Here is a 22068-nt window from a genome sequence, read left to right as displayed (position 1 = left end):
AAGTTGGATGTCAAAATCATTTCAAATATAAAGAAAAATATTACGAAGGGCAAGTGAAATTTTGTAAACCTACTTAGAAAAAAAAAAAGAAAGGGACTGAAACACCAATTTAGGATACCTTTCAATTTTTAACATGGGCGCTAAAATATATTAAAATATTTCCATGTCATCTGACTTTATATTTGAATTCCAATAAGCAATTCGTGGTGAAAAACAACCCTGATTATGAGGCAGGGTGACTACCTATAATATCAGTACTGTCATCTTCAGACATTAAAAAACTAACATAGATGTGTCAATATCATTAGACACAAGCCTGAGGTTTGCAAGAACCATGCCATCGAGGTCAGACTGATTCCCAATAGCAAGTACTTGTAGTTTCTACCAGTAGAATTAAAACCTACTTCTCAAATTTAAATATTTGTCACTAACTTGTGACAGAACATCGAAAGATCTATGACCTCACTGAGCCAAATCTTGAAAGGTATAAATATATTATAATTAAATGGTAGTGTCTGTTTTCTTAGCTTCCGTATTGCTATACTCTTTTCCCACCTTTTATTGCTTTGTCACCTAGTCCACTTGCTCATTTTCTATCTTCTTTAAATTTAACTGCTAATCATGAGAACTGTTCTCCCTGGCCCCTTCCTTTGCCCAGCTCCCACTTCCCTTACCTTCCTTCAAATGAAATATATCCATATAAATTAAATGAGATCTCTTTCTTTCTAAACTTTATAAATCTGTGTTTGAAAATGAACACCTCATTCCATCCTACTGGCATTTCTGATTACTCGTTTGTTGTTGTTGTCATGGTTATTATTTTTAACAGTAACATTTCTGCATTTTCCCGTGTCTCAGTACTCTACATCTCTTTAGTGCTTCTTCTCCCTCAAGAAACATATTCAGTAGTCACCAGACCCTGTAGATTCTGCTTAGTTAGAATGAGGGTAATATCAAGGGACTAGAGAAGGGAGGGATTTGAAAGTTATTGTAAGGGAAAAAGACGAAGTATTTCACAACTGACTGGATAGAGAAGGAGAAAGTGAAAAGAGTCAAAGATGATATTCAAGAAAATAAGACTAGAAAAATCTTGTCCTGTTAATAAATATAAAGGATCTGAAAAAATGGAGATATTTCGGAGAGTATCTCTTATTACCACAACACTGTTATCATCAGCACCATTTTTAAGCACTTAATATATGCCAGGCATTATGCTAACCCATGCATATATTTTGTTTCATTTAATCCTCAAAACAAACTGATGGAGATATTGTTACCTCTATTTTGGAAATGAAGAACATAAGGCATAGAGAGTTCCAGTCATTTTCCCAAATTCAAATGGCTGGAAAATGGCAAAGTCCTTAAAAAAGACTTTTCATAGATTGTGGGAAAGAAACTAGATTTAAGAGCATTAAAGGGGGAATAGAAAATGATCCAATGGAAGCAACAGATACACTCTACTCAATGGCACTGGCAAACTAGAGTAACAAAGAAGAGAGAGTTCTTACCTTCAAATAAACGTTTCCTGTCGTAAGTAGATGTTTATTCATTACCATCCTCATTCTTAAAGGTTTACAAAATGATGTATAGTACAGTAATGTTAAAAATAAATAAATGGTGACACGGGAATGATGAGAAAATAAGGTAGCATAGTTATGTGATCTTAAGCAAAAAGTTACATACATGTGCATAGCAACTTTTTTTTAACTATGTGAGTGTGTTTATATTTTTTCATGATCTTAAATTTTTATGTTTTATTGATTTGTGAGAATTGTATGCATATTCGTTACATGGATATATTGCATAGTGGTGAAGTCTGGGCTTTTGGTGTGGGATAAGAAATTACTTAATGGGTACTACATATCCTAATTGGGTGACAGTTATATAAACAACTTTTAAGAATGGTATGCATTTTATATTTAAGTATTATAGCTGCCAAACATAAAAAGAAATCTGATCATTTTATGAAAAAAAAGTTGTATTATAAAATACAAGTATTTCAATCACACAAGAATAGCAAACTTTTTCATACCTTTGAAGGATTAATTATCTTGCATTTTATTTATAAAGTGAACACTGAGTAATACATTTTATAGGGGTTGTTTTCGTGAATGTCCCAGCAATGAATAGTACAGTAAACTATATAAGGCTGGATTTCTTATGGTGTCCTCCACTCAAGATAAAATTATAGCTATAAGGGCAATATAGTGAACATCATGGCTTCAAAATGATATATTCCCAGTATACTATTTCAGTGTCACATAAATTAGATGTGTGCATTTTTGGTAGCAAAAGGGATGTGAAAATAGATAGATTCAAAAAGAGAGGATTAATGTTAATGTGGGAACAAAATCTCACACCAGAAGTTATAGCCAGATAATGGAATTTAAAGTCTACATAAAGTAAGATTGAGACTACAAATCATCTTTTTTCGTTCAATACTCTCACTTTGATAAAAAAGAATGAACCATATTTATGATGTAAATTGTTCAAATGCAGAAATAAGGTGTCACATTACTTTCTTATTTTTTATAAATCCTATGGCACAAAGAACAGCTCTATACTGACTTGAATCTCTGGAAATATTTGTTGAATATTAATGTATGGTTGTTTTCCTTAAATTTGAAGATAGATGGTGGTATTATATATATAATTATATTCATGCAATAATCATCAGATAAGAAATATAAAAATTGCATGTTCAAGATTCAGATATTGATATTATTTCCTCTAAATTTACATATTTTCTGCAGGTGTTAATCATGTATATATAGCTATATTTGCGGCCTGCATGCAAGGCACATATGTGTATGGTTTAGAAAGTCCTTTTTGTGGCTAGAAATTACTGGCTGTGGTACTGGAAAACAGTAATGGAAGGAACATGCTGAAATAGTAATTGAAGTTTCAAAATAACTATCTGCTATGAGTCTGAACAAAGAATAGTTCTCATGTCTCGTGGGTGCTTGGACAGAATAAATATGCTTTTTTCCAGACAGCAGCATAAATAGCAGTATCAGTGCACTGCACCTCTGAGATCGCTAATATAGCTGCTGTCTATGTATTGTATGGTTGAGCAATCAAGAAATGGTGATTTTAAAGGGACTCGAAGTTCACACAGACAGTAAATTGTGAATTAGAAGAAAAGAGGAATTAATAAATTAGTATTAATGAATTTTACACAAACTCAGACAATAATTCTTTTTCCCTGGATGGGATATGTGTAAAAAGTATTTGCCAATATACAGTTGTGAAAACAATTATTCCTTTGTTGAAAATGTAGTACATATCTGAAAGCTAGAGCTTATGCAAATAAGCAGTCTGTGTCTTGAATGGTATATAGAATGTTCATTTTAGACCTTCTTGATGTTTAAAGAAACATTATATGTTTGGGTATTGATAATTTTTATAACTTACAAACATTTAAGAGAGTTAATAGTGATATAATGAACAAAAATTTTGACAAATATTCAATCAATACTTATTTGAATGGCCCCAAATAACCAGGGTCTGTTAAGGCACAAGGGAATGAACCACTCATGGAAGTAATGAAACAGATGAGTAAGGGAGGATGAGAAAAGAAGACAATAAAATGGAAGTATACTAGAAACTGGGGTAAAAATCATAGAGTAGCTTTCTAATTCCTTTATTCAATCAGTCATGAAATTATTTGTTTATTTCATGTACTGATGCACTGATCAATTTATTCATGTCCTGATGTACTGGTCAATTTATTTTTATTCATTCAACAAATACAAATTAAAATGAGTAAGTATTATAGTTTAAATACTATATTCAATACACAGTTTAAAATTGTTTTTATTATATTGTATCGATTTGCAAGACATAAACACAAAACTACCTGACTCTTTTGCTTACAAGATAATTACACTCCTTTGTAAAATTCAGATGAGAAAGATTATTTCCATGTTTGGAGATGGCCAGTCATTGAGATGGAGAAAGTAACATATGGGAGGAACTCGGAAGTTATTTCAGGTATCAACAGAGGAAGTTGGATGTCAAAATCATTTCAAATATAAAGAATATAACATGTGTAAAATTACAATACGAATTGGCATATCTGGAAGAAAAGATGTGGAGTGAGACAGATTTGAAAAGCTGTTATGCTATGTAGTTCCTCCTTTGAAAGCACTCCTAAACCTCCACTCCTATTGTCACTATTCTACAGTTCTAATACTGCAACTGTCTCCTGTCTTTTCACTTGAAGTACAGTTTGCCCAACATATTGCTGGCAGAATAATCCGTGAAAATCTCACTTTTATTATGTCCCCAAAATGTTCAAAGATGCCATGGTGTTTCCCAGTTTTGCCCAATGAGTCAGTAAAATGAAATAATCAAGAATATAAACTCAGGTATAAGACTGTGCCAGTTGAAATCCATGATCTTCTACTTAAGTAATCTACCATTTTTATATGGGTCAGATTTTATCTGTGATAAGGGCGTCACTGTATGTGAGTACCTGCATCGTTGGGAGTTACAAATTTGTATGAGGATGGAACGAGGTAATCCATATGAAAGCACTTAGTGTATGGTCTGAAACATAGGAAATACCTCATGGATAGAGGTGATGTGATGGTGGTTGTGGTGTTGCCGTAGCAGCTGCTGCTGTTGCTGATTGGTAACCCTTTTGATTTCCAAAATCATCTATCATTTGTCTTCCACCAACTTTATTTCTTTAACCCTTACCAAAAATGTATCCTAGTGTCTTAGTACTGAATAGAATATCGACTTTGATTTTCTTGTATTAATACATCTGGCCTATCCCTAAATGACCAAATCCAGTTCTCTAGGTTTTGCTCAATTTTTACCTCCTCCAAAAGTCATTTTCTGATTATTTCAATTCTATTTTATCTCCTTCCTTAAAATTACTTAATATTTACTGTCTTTACCACACAATTTAGCATTAATTCTATTCCTTTTGGCAATGATCCCTAATCATTTCATGGGCGGTAGACTTACTTCTTTAACCAAAAACACCTCAGGAAGAACAGAATAACCAATGTTTGCAAAAGTGCTTGAATTTTGGATGGATTTGTTTCAACTGTTGCCAAGAAGAGGACAGTTATCAGTGTGGTCTATCCATCCATTACCTTTGATTCAATAAAGGGATCTAAATGGGTTTAATTCCTTTCTTCATATATGAAGTAAAAAAAATGGGTGCACAGATTATATGATAGATAATTATTGGCCAATCCTAAGAGTTATTACCTTTATTAACTAATATTTATTAATGAAGTTTGTGATCTTAAAGCTTTCAAAATTCTTTCACATATTACAAGTTACCTCATATATACATATATATATATATATATATATGTACACATTTTTTTTGGAACTATGAGACTAGTTTTATTTGTTTGTTTGTTTGTTTGTTTTTTATTTAAGGATAGTATGAGGGTACAAACATTTTGGTTACATTTTATGTCTTCGCCTCGCCCAAACGAGGATTAGAGGCATGCCCTTCCCCTCTACAATGCTCACCGCTTATATTTTATCTGTCTTCATACTTAGTCCAGTGACCCATTACACCTATATTTTTGTACACATAAAAGTTTCTAAAGAAGCATTTTAATAACTATTGTGCTAATATTTAATTAATCATAACAAAAAGTTTACGAGGATAGTAATGTGATCATTGCAACCAGAGAAAGTTGCCCTGGTAGAAGGCTTCTTATTATGTAAAAGCAATTAGAAAATTTTGCCCAAGGGCAAACCAGAACCTGCTGAAATTTATCAACCAGAAATGCATATAGCAGGTGTTTTTCTGAAGTTGTTGTGGATGCCTTCTTAGTTTCATGGAATAATCTTACGGATGAAATGATGCATAATAACCATGATATTAGCAATTAATATAGCGACATATGTTGAAGAACATAGGCAGATGGTGTAGATATAAAAGTTTATAGAACATTCTTATTTCTTAGTGGTCATTTTTTTCTAACAGCAATAGTTTGAGAATTCATTAAATAATTTTGGTTAGCAAATAAACCTTCCTGAGCTCTAACAATTAACAGATTTTAATGATAAGATGTCATTTACATGCTATTTGATGGAGATTCGTTAGTGATGCATTTATAGACACCTTATTAGTAGAAAATAGATCACTTAAAATTCAGAAAGACCTAACAATTAGAAATTTTGCATTTCAATGGTGCCCTTCCAACAATTGTTCAGGAACACATTCCACATATCTTGCCAACCCACGAATTATTAGAAAAATATGCAAATAATGAAAGTACATGATTCACATTTGGTACCTTAGGGGGAAATATCTCCACAGATATCAGACAGAACTTTCTGTTTCCAACTCAGCCATTTTCTGGAAGTATGACCTTGCTCGATTGCTTACTCTTTCCTGGGCTTCAATTTGCTTATGTGTAAGTTGATGATGGTATATGCACAAGGTGATGATTATGGGCTTCTTACAGTTGTAAATTCTAAATATTATTAAGTATGTTTACTGCTTTTCTGGGCTATTTGAACATGTTAAGGTTATTTTTAGTTCAATATTCTTTACTTTGCAGGCTCAGAATTTGTGTCAGATCCTGGCACACACAGGCAATAATAATTTTAAAGAACTATTGCTAACAAAATGTTACAGTTTTCTATTGTACTATGTTTGGAGTATCAATTAAAAAAATACAAATGTTGCATTTAATTAGTGCCAAAACTGTGGTTATTGATCATCAAACTGCATCAAAGTAATTTAGATAGTGCCGATCTTTTATACCTCATGTACCATTAAAAACAAAAATTTATTTCAAGATAAAGCATTATTTGTTTTTATGCATTTCCTTACTATTAAATGCTCTCCTATAATATGTTGATTTTAAACAATGTATCTTTAGAAAAATAAAGTAGATTGTAATGTGACTTTTGAATCCGCTATACATTAAGGATTATAGTGTTGAGAGTTGCTAACCGGAAAATAAATCTTTTAATTCTTAAAATTAATTATTACAATTCTAAATTTTGGGAGAGAAAAATAAAGAGGAAAGCAACTTTTTTAACTTGTAGCAGATATAATTTTAAAAGCCTCATGGTTTGAAATTTTATGGGATAAAGTGAGCTACATCATGACCAAAGCACAAATAACTAAGGAAATTTAAGAACAAAGCAAAACAATAACTTCATTAACAATGGACGCTTTAGCTAAACTAAACAGCCAAGAACTGACAAAATATTAAATGTAATATCTTAATGCAAGGATGAACTAATGGGAAACTAAATAAGTCAGCACAGGGAATTCAAAATTTGGAGGAGAAGCTACCTAGCTAGAAGGACATTTCAAAGAATTGTTAAAATAAAATGATTTTTTTGTGTGTTTGTAGTAAATCTATGAGATTCCTGAAAATTCTCCCCTGATGTCTAAAACACGATTTCCTGTATTTGCTGACAGGATGTGCTATTAGCAGGAAGCACCCAGAAGATCTCTGATAACTCAATAGCGTTTCCACTAATTCTGATGATATAAAAAGATGGAAGACCCAAACATGCTGAAGTGAGAACTACCTTATTTAGCTTTACCATAGTGAAAACTTACTTTGTTTTAAAATAACAGTAAAAATATTTCTGGAAAGGAGAGATCATAGATGAAAGTGACCACAGCATGACCTCTGGAATGTCTGATGCTTTGTATTAATATATACACTCAAAATGTATAATTTTATCATGCAAAGTGAAAGAAATGACATGAAATGGGAAAATGCACAAGCCTGGTAACACACAGAAACCAAACAGGAAACGAAAGGCATAGGAGGAATATACACGGACATGATTGTTGAGAACGGGTGAAATTTTTAATATTTATATTGAATTTATTTGAAATTTTAAAAGCCATGGGTTTTGTGCTTGATATGAACATTCAGAATTTATCACATTTTCACATATTTTTCTTTGTATTAAGGCATGAACAACATTCTGCTTAGCTAGTCTATTAATAATTTTTGTGGAGCTAGATATTTAGTGTCAGCATCCTCAAATACTAGCAATGCTTGGCACATGGACAATACATTCACTAATACTTGAATGGATGGATATCTTGTCTATCACTATGCTAGACACAAGGTAAGAGACACAGAATAGAAGAAAACAAATCATGCCTTTGATTAATTTATGATCTCATTGAAAACACAGTACATTCAAAATAAAAGAGAGAACATCCCTAAAACAACAGAGACATGGTTGCACAGTCAGTATTTAAGTCATAAAGACAGTTCAATACAAAAGAAAGACAAAAGACAGAAATGATAATATTACCCCTTGGGAAATAAATTTCATTGACCATGAAAATATCACTTATTCACTTTGTTTCTGAGTTCAGTATTATATATTCCTTTATCTTGGAAATCATCCATTTATTTATTTAACAACATTGATATTTTCATGGTACTTATTTATTAGGTCAGGGGAAAAAAAGGATGAGTTTTTCTTCTCAAAGAGATCAATGTGCTATTCCAGTGGGGAAAAACATCAAAAGAAAAGTGTGCATTACTATAAATCACAATAAGGGCTATTGCAGATAAGTGAGCACAGGGTGCTTTCAGTTCAAAAAGGAATAAGCAACCACTCCACCTAGAAGAGTACAAAACATTTCATAAAAAAAAGGATAAGTACGTATTCAAGAAGGAGAGACAGACAGACAAACATAGAGATTGAGAAATGGAAAGACATTCAACACAGAGAGAATGACATATAAAGCTGCAAGGTGACATATAAAGCTGCAAGAGACCCATATTAGAGAGAGGAGAGACAATGGTGAGTGAATTGTGAAAGAACATAAATTTATTGAGGGTGGGAAAACTTGAGAGACATGCTAATATGTATGGTTATGGATCTGACTGTGAAGGGTCTTATGTGCTACAGTAAATACTGGCTTTATCTTGGATGAATAAAGGAAGAGAGTTTTTTTTTTTCTATTTTTAAAAACAGAATAGTATATTAGTTTAATGCATTGAACAAGCATTTATTGATTGATAATTATGTGCCAATCAGACACTGTGCTAGGCACTGTGATGAAAAGGCAACTAAGTAAAATCCCTACCTGTAATTAATTCACTCTCAAAGGTGGGGGCCAGAAGATCCCAAAGTTAATATACAGTTACAATACTTTAGTGTACATTCCATGCTAGAGCTACAAAAAAGGTGAGTGCTCTAGGGCACTAGAGATTGTAAGGAAGCCTTCCCCAGGAGCAAGTATCTCAGCTGAACCTTGAAGATATAATAGACAGGGCTAATGATAAGAACAATGGTGGATGTGAAGTATACACTAGATTGAGGGAGCCACGTGGGCAAAGATCTAAAATATCAGGACGTAGTATGTTTTTAAAAATGGAGTAAGAACATTTTTTCATGTACCTGTTGGCATTTGTGTGTCTTCTTTTCAGAAATACCTATAAAAGTTCTTTGTCCATTTTTTAATCAAGTTATTTTTTTTCTTGCTATTGAGTTGTTTGAATTCCTTATACATTCTGGATATTAAGCCCTTATCAGATGTATGGTTTGCAAATATTTTTTCACAATCCATATGTTATCTCTTTGTTGATTACTTTTGCTGTTCAAAAGCTTTTTAGTTTGGTACAATTCCATTTTTCTATTTTTATTTTTGCCTGTGCTTTTGAGGTCCTATCCAAGAAATCATTGTCCACATTAATGTCAAGAAGCTTTTTATCTGTGTTTTCTTCTAGTATTTTTACAGTTCCAGATCATGCATTTAAGTAGTGAATCCATTTTGAGTTCATTTTTATATATGCTATGAGGTAAAGGTCCAGTATTCTTCTTCTACATGTGGATATTCAGTTTTCCCGGCACTATTTATTGAAAAGATATCACCTCACATCTGTTAGGTTGGCTATTATCAAAAAGACAAGACATAGCAAGTATTGACAAGGATGTAGAGAAAAGAAAACACTTTGCACTGTCAGTGGGAATATAAATTAGTACAGCTATTATGAAAATCCATATGCAGGTTCCTCAAAAAATTAAAAATAAAATTACCATATGATCCAGTAATCCTGCTACTAGGTATATATCCAAAAGAAATAAAACCAATATTTCAAACAGATATCTTCACTCCTGTGATCATTACTTTATTATTCACAATTGCCAAGATATGGAATCAACCTAAGTATCCATCAATGGATGAATGGATGAATTGTTGAAATACTATTCATCATTAAAAGAGAAGGGAATCCTGTCATTGCAAAAACATGGATGAGCCTGGAGAACAATGTGGTAAGTGAAATAAGCCAGACACACAAAAACAAATACTACATGATCTCATTTATATGTGGCATCTAAAAAAGTTGAACTCATAAAAGCAGAGAATAGAATGGTGATTGCCAAGGGCTAGTATTTAGGGGGATGGGAGATGTTGATCAAAGTGTAAAAGTTTCGGTTAAATAGGATGAAATAGTTTTGAAAATCTATTGTATAACATGATGAATATGGTTGGTTATAATGTATTGCATGCTTGAAAATTGCTAAGAGAGTAGATTTTAAATGTTTTCATCACAAAAATATAAGTATGTGAGGTAATAGGAATGCTGATTAGCTTGATTAAGTCTTCTCACCATATAGACATGTATCAAAATAGCCTATCTACAATTTTATTTGTCAATTACATCTTAATAAGGCTGAAGATTTTTTGAAAGACATAAATGAAATAAAAGAAAAGAAAATATAAAAGAAAGAAAATGGAGTATGAATGGACAGAGGCAACACTGAAGGTAGAAGAGCATCCTGTTTGGAGTCTATTTCAATAATTTAGGTAAAAAAAAATATGATTTTAGATTAAGTAGGTGACAAAAGAAGTGCAGAGAACGGATTTGAACAGAAGTGAATTAAGAATATACCAATATGTAAGAAATAGGAGGAGGAAGTTGAGCTTGTGAAAGAGACTATAAAAGGGGCAGCTAGAAACAGAGATGGATAGCAGGAGAGAATCGTGTCATGACACCACAGCAAGGAGAGATTTTATAAATGAGATATGGTCAACATTGTTAAATGCTGCAAACTGGTCCAGAAAATAAGAACTCATTGAATTCAACAACCAAAAGGTCACCGGTGACCTTGGTAAAATCATTTTCATTGGAATTATTGATGCCGAAGCCGCGTGGCTATAGTTGACAAGTAATGAGGTGAGAAAATTGAGGCTTAAAGTGAAAAGCAGAAGCTTGATTATGAAGCAAAGGCAAAAGCTAGGTTAGTAGACAGAGAGGGGCATGCAATGAAGAAAGACTGTTTTTAAGATGTCAGTAGTTTAAATAATAATGAGGACACAGATACAGTGATTGTGAGAGGTTGAAGTTACAGGTAAGACCCCTGGGCCAACTGGAAGATTACAGTCCTGAGAAGTGAAGGGTCTGAGATTCAGAATAGAGGGGATGGTATTGACCTTGGATAGGAGTTGACACACCATCTTCTTCGCGGTGGAGGACTGTGAGGGAGGAACTGATGAAGGTACAGACAATTTGTAGGTGGGAAGTACAAAAGGCATCATTCTCAAATAGCAGAACCCCCACTCCGTGCCCATTTTTTTCTGTAAAGTGGGTGAAGTTATCTGAAGAGAAGAAGAAATGCAGAAGTTCTGTGATGAAGTTGGATGGAACTGAAGATGAAATTGATACAAATAGGGAGCTAAGGGAGGTCACAGAGCAGCCTCCAAGAAACATGATCATATCCTGAGAGTTTGAGTTAGTCCGGAGATCCTCAGCCCTGGCTGCACATTAAAATCACCTGGAGAGCTTTTAAAATAAAAACTCATGTCTGGGTCCTACCCCAGATTAATTAATTCAAAGTCTCTGGAGGATAATTCAATTGATACATCCCTCTGTGATAAATCGATCAATTTAACTGCATGGAGGATTCAGGAAACAACTGAAATGATATTCTGTTTTCTTATGGAGTCTCTCTCTTACTCCTGAGGAGTAATGTCCTCACTTGGCAGGCTGGTAGGAACATTTAATTACACATATCATATTTCTGTTCTACAGAGTGGCAAAGTGGAAGTTTGATACATTCAGGTCACGGAGCCAAAGCAACAGCTCACCACTTTCTCTTCTCACTGGACACATCCAGATACTGAAAGCAATATAAATTTGCATGTTAAGTTTCAAAGATGGACTCATTTTCATACTTATCATGTATTACCAGCTGGAAATAGTACCGATTTACTTTTGAGATAAGTGTTTCTTGGGAAGAAATGAAATGAGGTCAGAACCAAACAAGCTGCACTTCATTTGCACTCCCACTATGCCTTTCGGCCACCTTTAGCTGATTTATTCCTAGGGAACAAGACATGACAAATGTAGGTTTGCAGCATGGAAATAATTTTGAGAAGAAAATTGAATAACTAAATATGCCTTCGTGAAACCTAAATTCTTTTTAAAGTTTGTCAAAAGTGTCAACATTTCAACATATGCATTCCTTTTTGCCCCTTTCTTCCTTGTCTGTTGCTGTCCGTTGGTAATCCAAGTTATACAACATTTGCTTTACTGGTTTATCATTTAGATTATTTGATTTTTTAAAAAAATATTTATTTGAAATTTTACATTTCTTTTATGTCGTTAATGCCAATATTTTTGACTTTTATTTGTTTATTTATTTATTTGTTTATTGCTGAGTGCTGTTTTACTAGAAAATTGTTTTCTTAGTACTGGGGCAAGGAAAATAGAAACATCTTGCATGGTTTCATGTGTTCCTGATTTAAAGAAAATGATGTTCTGAACCTATTTAAAGTTAATAAAAGTTTATAATTACTTACTTGACCTTGGGTAACTTCTGTTTCAATGTTTGAGGATAAATATTCATGCTTAGTAGGATCTACAATTATATATGTTTATTCTGAAAATAAATGCTTTGGCTGTTCTGACACTGTTTCTTTTAATAACTACTAATATACCTTCACATCTTCCTAGATATTTCCACTGAATTCTAAGGAGAAAAAGACAACAAAACCTTTTGATATAAAAAACATAAAAGAGATGAGAAATTTTTTATTGTTTTCTAAGTCTTCTTCCCCAAAAATCAAATGAGGCTTTGTATTAGATTATAGAAATACCTTCTGAAAACCTTCTCATTTATCATTGTTTATGTTTATTTTATTCTTTTCTGCATAAAATTTTCTTGTAAATGGATTATCAAAATTTGGTATATGTTTACAATGGAATATTACTCAATCATAAGAAATGACAGTGATCTAGCACCACTTACACTTTCCTGGATTAAACTTGAGCCCATTATCCAAAGTGGGGCACCACAAGAGCAGAAGAACGGGATCCATTTGTACTCACCATCGAATTGGTATTAACTAATCAACACATAAATGCACATATCAGAACAACATCTATTGGATGCTGGAGAAGGGGGAGGGCGGCGGGAGGAGAGGGGAGGAGGGAGGAGGGGACGGGTATTTTTATACACAAGGAGTGCAATGTGCACTACCCGAAGGATGGACATATTTGAAACACGGACTTGGGCGGGGGGGACCAAGGGCAACACACGTAACCTAAACATCTGTACCCCATAATATGCTGAAATAAAAAAAAAAATTTCTTGTAAATCATGCAAGGATGGCATATGGTATTTTCCCTATCTGTTTAGAGTATTTTGAAAAGAAAATTAAATCATCGTAAAGACCATGTTGTGAGAAAAATTTTGTGAGGTCTTTATTAAAGGCTTCCAATTTTCTTGACTATAAAAATATTTATTAATTACATATAGCGGCATTTATTCTGAACTAGGAATATCAATGACCACATTTAGCTTTTTTTTTTCCTTGCCCTTCTAATTATTTCATCTTCCAGAAAGTAATGACAATATTGGCTATTGTGAACCAATTTTTTCCCCAGTAAGGTAAAACTGCCTGATAAAGTTGAAACTTGGGAGAAAATGCTTAGCTTATTTTAGAATTATAATAATTAAGGAAGAAAATAGTGGGCATTGTCAGAGAGTGCATTTAAATTTTTTTAAAAAAGCAATTTCAAACAAATTATAGGAAAGATATTGAATTACAGCTATAAAGTTATAAAGATATTAATATTACAAGTCAGTCTTGCTTACAGGTGCTAAAGACTGGAGTCATAAAGAACCTTGCAAGGGTAGACATATAAAGAATATGAAGTGACAACATAGACTTAGCTGAGGAACTCTGATTCTAAAAAGACATGTACATATAGACATATGACAAAGACTGAATATTAAATAGTTGATATGCATTTATAAGAATACTGTCAGTCTGTCAAAAGACTAGAAAGGTTAAAAATGTGAAATATGCTAAAAATTAATAATTTTTAGACTTTGATTTTTATAAAGCAAGGAAAATAAGTTTTTTTAATGTACTTCTCTCTTTCTCTCTCTCTCTTCCACTCTCATTTAGGCAAGTATTACCTAAAGTTATCTTTGATTATTAATAATTAAGAAACTTAGGTAGAAAAGGCATTCAGTGGTATTCAGGCAAATAGATAATTTGCTGTGTCTTTAATGACAGAACTTCGCAGAATCTCTAATATTATCATCTTCTTTGTTTATCATTATAAGTAGAAATGTAGTATGCAATTTGCTCCTAAAAAATCTGATCTGACTGAAAATTTTGAAAGACGCTGATTTGGGCTGCGTTCTACAAGGACTTAAATAACAGTAATTGGCGAACTATTCTCACCTCTAGGTTCTTTCTTCTCACGTTTGCTTTTATCATTACTAGAGTACTCTTACTAAAACACTACTTTCAATATGTCATTCCATTCTGTGGAAATTCATTGGTTTATCATTCAAGTCAAAATTTATTAACCTGATACTTCGGAGCCTCTAAAAACTGACCCTAAACTTTTTTTCAACTTTATTTCTTTTTAGTTCCAATCATAAATGATGTTCTAAATGGGTAGATATGACCATGCCCAATATTTTCTTCCAATATGTCCCTTTAGTGAAAAGAAGCCCGGATTTAAGAGTCACAGGACCTGGGTCCAAGTCTATTAATTGTGTGTTTGTTGATAATATCAGTATTTTTTAAAAAAATTTCTTCTCTGTAATAGGAACTTTACTGACAACTTTACTATATTATCTTTAATTAATGCTACAATTTTATAGATGAGAAAACATGTCAAGTAAATTGCCCAAGAGAACACAGTTCTTAAATACTAGAAATCAGATTCAAACTAAGATATGATTTCCAAGTTCATGTTGTTTTCACTATACTATACTAAATTTTTGTTTGTTGGTTTTGCTTTTTATTTTAACCACAGAGCCATATGATTGCTGGATAAAATTTAAATTTTTACATATATTTTTTTCAGAAGCTATGATAGGGAGATTGATAAAATACTTTGAATCAATAAATACAATAAATTAGGATAAAATTATGTGGGAGGAGTGGATGAAAATATAAGTTCATATGTATATAACACTTTTGATGATTAAAAATTAGAGCTTGTTCATGTATTAAGGAAAATGAAAAAGCAAGAGACATTTAAATAGAACTATTTTATATATTTTTATCACTAACAAAATATTATTTGAAAAATTACCTCAATGCATATACTGTATTAAATATATAACTGACATAACTAATAGAATTATAGGATTTTTCATTGGTGAACAGATAAATTGAACTTTATTATTATTATTAATATATTGTTGAAAGTTAAAATAAATCATCTTGAGGCTAGCAGCTTCCTTGTAGAAGAATCATTAGGTAAATCTACATCATGATTTTTTTAATTAATTAATTTCAGAATATTATTGGGGTACAAATGATTTGGTTACATAAATTGCTTTTGTACCATTCCCTCCCCCAGATAGTGTACATTTTATCATTAGGTGTGATTTTACTCATCCTTTCCTTCTCTCTCACACCTCCTTGATTTCTGCTGAATGTTATCTCTGTATATGCACATAGGTATTGATCAATTAGTTCCAATTTGATGGTGAGTACATGTGGTGTTTGTTTTTCTATTCTTGTGATACTTCATTTAGAAGAATGGGCTCTATCTCCATCCAGGATAATACAAGAAGTATCAGTCCCCCTTTTTTATGGCTGAGTGGTACTCCACAGTATACATATAGGACATTTTATTAATCCACTCAGGTATTGATGGGCACTTGGGTTGTTTGCACATCTTCACAATTTGTGAATTGTGCTGTTATAAATATTTGAGTGCAGGTATCTTTTTTACAAAATATCAGTTTTCCCTTTGGGTAAATATCCAGTAGTGGGATTGCTTGATCAAATAGTAGTTCTACTTTTCATCTTTGAGATATTGCCATTCTGCTTTCTAGAGAGATTGTACTAGTTTACAGTCCCACCAGCAGTGTATCAGTGTTTCTATCTCTCTACATCCATGCCAACATTTGTTGTTTTGGCATTTTTTGATAAAAGCCATTCTCACTGGAGTTGAGTGATATCTCATTGTGGTTTTGATTTGCATTTCCCTGATGGATATCCACATGTAAAAGACTAAAACAGGATCTGCACCTCTCACCACTCACAAAAATCAAATCATGATGGATAACAGACTTAAACCTAAGGCATGAAACCATAAGAGTTCTACAAGAAAATGTTAGAAAAACTCTTATAGACATCAGCCTAGGCAAAGAATTTATGAAGAAGACCCAAAAGTAATCATAGCAACCACAAAAATAAATAAATGGAACCCGATGAAATTAAAAAGCTTCTGCACAGCCAAGGAACCAATCATTACAGTGAATAGACAACCTATACTATACTAAAATAAGGAGTATGAAACATTGAAAAGTGCAATATATACAAACCATGGACACGATGAATTTTAGCTAAACTTTGCAAAAGTTCACAGAAAGTTTTGGCTGTTATGAAATTATTGCAAATAAGACCAACTCTCAGTTCTAATATATGTGGGACTTGTGGCCTTCTTAGATGGGAATTGTTCTTTTCTGTGCTACCTAAACCCTGACTCAGCAGTAGTTACGGATTTTGTCAGAATTTCCTTGAATTAACTTTTCCCTTTCTGGTTTATCTCCCCTGAATTGTCCCTTCGAAAAATTCCCTCTTTATTTTTAAAATTAATAGTTTCTCCCTAGATTTCATAACATCATAACCTACTTGGTAGGTAAGTATTCACAGTTTCATCTTTTATTTTACTTGTAGTCAAATGTTATGATACACATCAGCATACCTAATTATAATTCAGTAATGTACCCCAGGAAGCTTCCACTTATTGATTAGCTTTGAAAGAAATAGGCAATTTTACCTATGGATGTTCAAATCGTTTCGCCATATTCTGAAAGATTAAAGAGAAATCATTGCTTAGTGAAAGAAAAATTTAGATGTGGAAGAAGAGGAGCAGAGGAAAAATTTTAAAGTTGGTAGAATATTTAGCAATGTGGAAAGAGGGTGAAACCTTGGGAGAAGTTAGCCAGTGAGAAATCCTTGGGTGAGATGAAGAAAGAACTTATGGGAAGAGGAGGATCTAATATTTAATTTTGTACTTTTTGTGTCGATTCCATGTAAATTGTGTACCTTGTCTCACTACCCAAAATATTAAGTAATTGTTATCCCTAGTAGTTGTCAGTGGCTAGGAAAGGATAGGTAGTAATTATAAAGTGTAATCATCTCCTTTTCCAAATAGTGGAGGGTGTTTGTGTTATGAAGTTGAGGGTTCTCAGATGTTAAAGAAACTTGATTTCATTAAAACACGGGAATATATGTGATCTGTTCTTTTGGTAAAGCTTTTGATACAGTGCCTGATGGAGGCTGTAGTGATGTAAATAGTAGTCATTCTGTTTTAGCCTTGTGAACTCCATATATACTTCATAGGATTGTTAGAGGTATGTATCTGGAACTGTGGAGGTCTGAGATTTTAACAAATTTACAAGTTAACAAATTAGCTGTGTCTTAATTCAGTAATATCATTATAAATTAACATAGACTGAGTGGGTTAAACAATAAATGTTTATTTCTCACAGATCAGGAGGTTGGAAATCTGAGATCAGTGTGCCAGCATTGTTAGGTTCTGGTGGGGACCCCTCTTTCATGTTGCAGACAGCTGACTTCTCTTTGTATCTTCAACATGGCCAAAAGAGGATACACTAGCTTTCTGCTCTCTCAAGAGGGCACTAAAATCACATTCATGTGGGCTCACCCTCCTTAATTATCTTCCAAAGACCCTACCACCAAATGCTGTCATATTGAAGATTTGATTTCAACATATGAATTTTTGGGGAGCATAAACGTTCAGTCCATATGGTTTGCCACACATTTGTGGATGCTAGCAGAAGTCAAAAGACCCCTAGGTCAGAGATGAAGGATAGTTTACTATTCACAGCAAGAGTGGTAGCCAGAATATCAACGTTGGTAGGACTTTCCTGAGCCCCAGTTCCCACAGGGCCACATGAAGAGAACCAGGTAACAGCTGCTTATGCAGTGAGTTACATTATAGGAAAGAGACCCTGAGCATTAAAAAAGTCCAAATATTTTATAATTCATGGTACACATACCTATGCTTTTGCTCTGGAGGGAGACATTATATCTATCTTCTAAGGTTATAAATAAGTTTGTCTTTTGCTTTGGAAAGAACCACTATGTCTGTCTGCCAAGCCTGTTTGATACACAATCTTAAGAAGATATTCCATAACAAAAGCAGTCAATGCCTTTGCTTGAAAGATGTGCACATCCACAAGAGACACATAGAAAATTGTCTCCTGACAATATCCACTCCTCGTTTCTAAGATATCTTGACTTTTGGTGCATTTTTCCAAGAGAATTCCCATTAGACCCTCTGATTAATCTGAATGCCAGAGGCTGGAACCAAATCTATCCAATATTCATCATCCAGCATTTAATTAAGATCATTATTAACAAGCCTCCAAACTACAGAATGAGATCAGCCTTCAGGGACCCAGACCAAACTTTCAGAAAGAATCATATCAACAATCAGTGTCTACTTTAGAGAGATAGGTGGCTTTCTCTTTTAGTTTCTGTATTGATCTTTGTACTTGTCCCAACACATTAATCGAGGTACTTTAGGATGCATTAACAATTGCCTTGGCCCACAAGATGAAAGTCTAGGACAATTCTACCATCTATAAAAACCCTAGCCAGAAAGTTGAGTCTGACCTGAAGGCCTTCCAGAACCAAAGTTTCATCATTGATCACTTCAGCTAAAGACAGGGACTAATTTTATACAACCTTATCTAATTCAGTGACTCTCCTTATCACAGGATAACTGCCCTTAGGTTTCTCATAAATAATGAATCAACTGTCCCTGCCAGTAGCTCTTCCAAGTAAACAAAGTAGTCTCATATTGGTAAAATCTTCATAGTCATTTAATGGCTATGTGATCTATAGGTAGTGTTACCTTAAACTTTTTTTCAGATTTATTTATTTTAAATTGACAGATAAAATTGTATGTATTTGTCATGTATCATATGATGTTTTGAAGTATATGTACATTGTGGAATGGTTAAATCTAGCTAATTAAAATATGTATAATATTGCCTCATGTAATTATTGTTTTCATGGTAAGAACATTTAACATCCACTTTCTTAGCATTTTTCAAAAATACAATATATTATCATTAACTATCCTCACCGTACTGTACAATATATCCTAAATGTCTCTTATTAACACTCCTAAGATGGAGGTCACTATATTTTGGGGAGGTAGCCTAGTTAATACCTATTTTCTATATAAGGAAAGTCCCCAAGGTACAAGTCATACCTCTGGAAAGAAAGTATTGTTTAAATGTTTATAATTGCAGAACTCCACCCCCAAGTGGTACCTCTATCAGCCTGGGGACTCAGGTTGGCAGGGCCTTCAAAATGTCTTCTAAATGGCTGGTAAACCTTAGGTTTTCCAGTTCAATGAATAATTGAATTTGGTCTTTGTTTTTAGAAGGATTCTCTGTCCTATTTGGGCATTCAACCAGAAGGCTGGCATTTGTCTACCACATGGAATAACAAAATGATAGCTATAGTAACAGAGGTAGGAAAAATATCTAGAGGTGTGAACAAGTGTTTTACTTCAGAGGTATGGAAGTTTGGGTCATCCTCTGCTGTTTCCCATAGACATCTTGATAAAGTTAAAGACAGTTGTGTTCAAATCCTTGCCAAAGACATCTGGCAGGAGATGGCAGATATAACAGTAAGTTAAATTTATGATTTTTGCAAAAGTTTAGGAATGCCACATTAGGGTGTTTTTCTTCTTAAAAAAGGCTCCAGGGGTTATTCCAATAAACAAAGATCATTAATGTTCCTCCTTCCCTCATACCTCCTGAGGTCTTAAGGCAGACCCTTCCCCAATGCCAGAATTGTTGCTCCCTGTCCACCATCATGAAATTAGTATGTCCCATTCTAATATTGATAACTCCACTTTTTTCAATCATCCTATACTCTCATCCAGTAATTTAATCAAAATATTTCAGGGAAATAAGGAAATTTTTGTAAAACTTACAAAGACTCATTATGTTCTTTACTTTGGCCCATGTGGGCCACTATAGGAGGGCTCAGAAATCTGTGAGTACTCAATCAAATGATCATTATTTTTAGGATCTAGGTATATGTTGGTCAAACAAAATAATCTAAGTCACTAAAGCATAATTAAATTGGAATCCCCTAGGCCTTTTTTTTTTTCCCCCAGACTGTCACCCAGAGGGTGGCAAATGGATCCAAATGGATCTATGGTTGACATAACACACTGCAGAAGGGTCTCAGTCATAAGATGGTCCTGCTATTATCATTCTTTCTTATCAAGCATTAATTTCCCTGCCTCTCTTATCTGAAGCAAATCAGTCAAAATTCTAACAATTTGCCTGGTTTCTTCCCACAGTGGTCATTACTTTCCCTTCTTTCATTTTTAGTGTAGGTAAGTATCTCTATAACTTGTCTGAAAGTGGGAGAAAGTTCTGTCCTTCTCTTCGGTACAAATTTTAATTCTAGTTGTTACTATGTTGTATACCTGAGACTGACTGCCAGATTGTTGAGAAATGTCCCTACCTGGAGCAGAATTAGCATACCTGTTAGTACAGACATAGTGGATTTTATTAACAATACTCTGCCTATGGCCCTTTCCCCAGTGTTTCCTCATTAATAGGCAATTAAGTGGAGGACTATTTATTGCCTGGTTGACCATTCAATTTGATCAATGTGTTTGTCACTAATTTCCAGAGACATTTCTCAAATTCCATTAATTGGCCTGTGAGATCCTCTTCTAGAAAGCCTTTTCTGCATCAGCATCTCATAACCAAAATTATCAAGAATTGTGAAGGGTCTGAGATTTTAACACCCTTGCAAGTTAACAAGTTAGGCTGTCACAGTTTTATGGATGCTGGCAGAAGTCAAAAGATGCCTGGTCACAGTTTACTCAAAGCACTAGTAGTAGCCAGAGTATCAGCTTTGGTGCTGCTTCCATGACTCCAGTTTCCACAGTACCATAAGAAGAGAAAATGGTATCAGCTACACATGCTGTGTATTACAGAAGAGGAATACTACGGTTACGAAACTCTAACCTTTTGTAATGAACAATAATTATGCCTGCCCCCATTACCCTGGAGGGAGATACATCTATTTTCCAAAATTGTAAGTAAGTCTATCATTTTTCTCTGGAAGGAAATTCTCTCTCTCTCTTCTAAGGCTGTTTTATATACAGGCATTCTTGGAAAAAAAAAATAGTCCAGAACAAATCACTCTGCATGCCAGAAATACATACACACAAGAGACACATGGAGAATTGTCTCCCAAGAGCTTAGAAATACCCTACTTGATCCTGAGGATGTTAAATTCCTCCTTAGCAGTCTGCTGTGACTCCATGGGCCATAACTGTCATAATGGCCCTAAAGGGGATTGATCTCTTTCCCATCCAAAGAGCACAAAGTGTTACTAATACAATGATTGGGAAAAAAATGTGTTCACTAGTAGCAAGGGAAAGAAAATAGAAAAAGAATTACAAATATGAAATAAGTATACCTTATTTCAGTAAACATTATAACTTTCCATATTGAATGTACTTTACTCTAACAAATAAAGTGAATATAAGGCAAAAATTCTTTTAAGTGCTGAAGCTACTTGGAAGATATGTC

General features: G+C 33.6%; 1 protein-coding gene across 1 annotated transcript in view; it reads left to right on the top strand.

The window, feature by feature from the left end:
• The window catches only part of LOC105819659 (CUB and sushi domain-containing protein 3), a gene marked incomplete at both ends in the record, with an annotated part of 761280 nt that overhangs the window by 50819 nt on the left and 688393 nt on the right, over positions 1 to 22068 (top strand). The window lies entirely within an intron of this gene.

This window comes from Propithecus coquereli, unplaced genomic scaffold (genome assembly GCF_000956105.1).
Source record: "Propithecus coquereli isolate 6110/MARCELLA unplaced genomic scaffold, Pcoq_1.0 Scaffold494, whole genome shotgun sequence".
Classification (NCBI taxonomy): Eukaryota; Metazoa; Chordata; class Mammalia; order Primates; family Indriidae; genus Propithecus; species Propithecus coquereli.
Note: the sequence above shows the minus strand (reverse complement) of the source record. Positions and strands in the feature narration are given on the sequence as shown.